General features: G+C 34.7%; 1 pseudogene; it reads right to left on the bottom strand.

Annotated features, from left to right (window-relative positions):
- Positions 1-613: 613 nt before the first annotated feature.
- On the bottom strand, positions 614-1396 carry LOC102014150 (annotated as a pseudogene).
- Positions 1397-3436: the final 2040 nt, after the last annotated feature.

Consider the following 3436-nt stretch of genomic DNA (forward strand, 5'->3'; position numbering starts at 1 on the left):
CACCCAAAGTTCAAGCTATGATTTATTTAATTCAATTCAGATCACAAAACTTGAGTTATACCCTAATATATGACCTTTTTATGTTATTTAACTGTAAATAAAGTTTCTTTTCAGGGTATCAGTGCAACTAAGTTGCAATAATCTAAGTAAAGTTTTAATACCATTCTTAAAGTATTATAAATAGACTATATTGAGAATAAACTTAATATACTGTTTCTTAATGCTATTTTTTTTTTTTTAGGACTAATGATGAGTGATGAGTTAGAATAAACTTAAGCATATATTTCCTAGCCCTAGACCCCTAAATTAAGTTTGCATTGACCTTTAAATACTGGTGGCTTTTTTTAGGAATTCATTAAGTACCTACTCTTTAATGCAAAGACTGATGTTTACTTTTTCAATGGTTCAATCTCACTAACACATAAGCCCTTAGCAGGCCCCTAATAAAAGCCCAATTTGTAAAACTGGGCCATTTTAATGTTTTTACAATTTAATGAATAGTGCCCTTGATGAATGCCATCATGAAAGTTGTTCAACAGTATTCACAGTAATGGTTTTCCTGATTGGCCTGTAGTCTTCAATAAGTGAAAGAAGTTATTGCATGAAACATCTGTCAAACCAGTAAGACTGCACTGATGCATCCATCATTTTCAGGGCGGTTGGTTACCTGTGCATATGTACCCCAAATAACCTTCCCTCCTTGTGTCCCAAGGGCCAGCTCTCTCACATTCACCTCAATCACTGTTCCTTTGGTAATAACACCCAAAGTTGTACATAGTGAAGATGAAGGATTCTTTTTCACACCAAGTATTGGCAGGCAAAAGTTGGCTTTCAGTTCAGGATGTGTTACATGGGCCTTCTTAAAACGTAAGCCCATTGATCTAACGAGTCTTTCATATTTAGGGGGTGTTCTTGTAAAGCCATCTCCAACAAAGCAGACTTTAGTAACCTTCCTCTTCCATGCGTTCTTTTTTCTCTTTCCAGTTCGAATAACTTTTAATACCTCCATTTCTCCCTGGGCACGAACTTTGAGCAGAGGGTCTTCCCATTTCCCCACCTTTTCTTTTCGTTTTTGTGTAATCATGTTGGAAAGTACTTTTGCAGGAGACTGTCCCTCTCTGTCCAGCAGATAGGCAGGTACTGCTCCTTGTGGAGTCTTTGCATCATTCTTTTGTTCGGTGTTTCTCTTTTCATGCATCTTGATAGTCTTCATTTGTATTTTCTCTGCATGGCGCTGTTTGTGGTGGAGCTTAACCTTCAGGCCAATCAATTTTTTTTGCCTTCTTTGAAGGTTCATGAGCCTCTTGACTTTCCTTCTTTCTCTTTTTCTCATGGTAATCCAAACGGTACCCATAGTGTTTCCGGTGTAACTCAATGTATTCATTTTGTGGCATGGTGACAGCTGCAGAGCCGCCTGGGAGGCCTCAGGCCTGCAAAGAAGAGTTCTAACTTTGGGGTCTCACAGACGCAGTAGCGGCCTCAGCGCAGCCAGAAACAGGAAAGCTGTTACGACTTTTAAAATGTCAAGAAGAGCAGACAATATTGTTTCTACTATGTAAATACTCCTGCAGACAGGGTTTGCTGAATTCACTGTGTGCCTCCAGATGTTTTGTCAGTAGATTGTTGGAAGGCAGCATAAGTCCTTAGGTCATGATTATCTCATCTACTCTGTAAACCAGCAGACATTTTTCTTTTTCTCTAAGCTCACTTTTTTTTTGCTGGGAGTGGTCTTTTATGAGACAGGGTCTCGCTATGCATTTCAGGCTGGCCTTGAGCTCATTTTTAGCTCAGGCTGGCCTCGAACTCACAACGATCCTCCTTCCTTGGCCTCTGGAGTACCGGGATTACAGGCCTGCGCCACCACGCCTGGCTCTTAAATGATTTTAATACAGTGATGTTCATAATGACCTCCAAATATTTTAGGTAGGAAAAATCAAATATAACTAATGCAAACAAGAAGGTAACCAAGTGTTAAACTACAGATGTGCATTTCTTAATAACTTTTTTATCATTTTTAATATATTGTCCCACTTAAAATTATAAACCAAACTAATGAAAGTATTGATCTCTGATGAAAAGGTGAATTAAAAAAATAACTGCCTCATTTAATGAATAGTGAAAACCAAGTGTTTTACTACACATTCTATAAAAATATTTTTTAAAAAAGCCTTAATTTCAAGTTAGAATTCTTTATAAATGCAAAATATTATAAAAATGTTATTATGTTTAAATGTTTCATCTGTTTCAGTGAACAAATAGTAAATAATAGAAGGGGTAATTACTAATAATTATAGAAGGAATAATAATAATAGAATAATAGAAGAAGAAGAATAGAAGGAATAATTAATAATAGAATTTAATAGCAGGAAACACAATTACTTTAAAATATTACAAGTTGACTTAGGCTTCAGTCTGAGAATGAATCAAAACCTCAGTCAATCTAGATTTCTCTGTGAGAAATGAAATGGAATCTCTCTGAGAAAAGATCAGCTATGATTCCTTTGTTAAAGTTTATTTCTTCGAGTGTCAATAACTTAGACATGCTTGACAACAAAAAATAACAGAACAATCAAGATAAAACAAAGCATTACAGAAAAGTCTGTTTAATTTCTCATAACTATTTTTCTAAACATCATTCTTCTGAAAGTTCATAAGGTAAAAGACTGAATAGAAATAATCTTACCAATCCCATCAGAATTTAGTTTTTGTGCTTTGGTTTGAAAAGTTTTAATTATTACATGCTCTCAATATTTTGTTTCAAAAACATTTCTAAAGATCTTCAGCCTTATTTTAGTTTTGCAGCTTGAAGAGAATAGGAAGGCATGTTTGTGTGAGGCGCACTTCACAGAACAATTGATTCCAGCATTTGAAAAGGGCTTTATCCTTTTCAAATAACCTCTCCAGAGCAAAGCACAACCCTTGAGTAGCAATAGTGCGTAACTAGAACTAAATCTGAGAAGTCATCTATGTTCACTTTTTCAATGAATTTCTGAAAACATGAGAAAATAAAAATCTATTTTCATTTTATGGGTAAATAATTTTTCAGTTTTCCACAAGGTCATACGTTCATTTAGTATCTATGGTGGATATAAAACTTGGATCTATTTTTCTTGTGTTATATTTTTTGTATTGTATTTTTCTTGTGTTGCTTTGCAACACAGTTTTCTCTTAACCTTTTAATCTTTCCTTCATAGTCCTCCTCCAAATTATTTTCACACAATACCTCATTTAGTGAAATAATTTACTATTCTGATTAAGTGATTGTTGGTGTAATTCCCACTGGACATTGCAATGGCAAAGGTCAAGTGGTATGACTATCATTTTCTGTACAAAAAGCTATAATAGCAATTACACAGACATAGTATTAGCATTGTGTGACTGTGGAGGTAACATATTATTAGTGCTCTACATTTAAGAAAAAGTTTTTAACACAGTT

The sequence above is a fragment of the Chinchilla lanigera genome, unplaced genomic scaffold (genome assembly GCF_000276665.1).
Source record: "Chinchilla lanigera isolate Chin_1 unplaced genomic scaffold, ChiLan1.0 scaffold00023, whole genome shotgun sequence".
Classification (NCBI taxonomy): domain Eukaryota; kingdom Metazoa; phylum Chordata; class Mammalia; order Rodentia; family Chinchillidae; genus Chinchilla; species Chinchilla lanigera.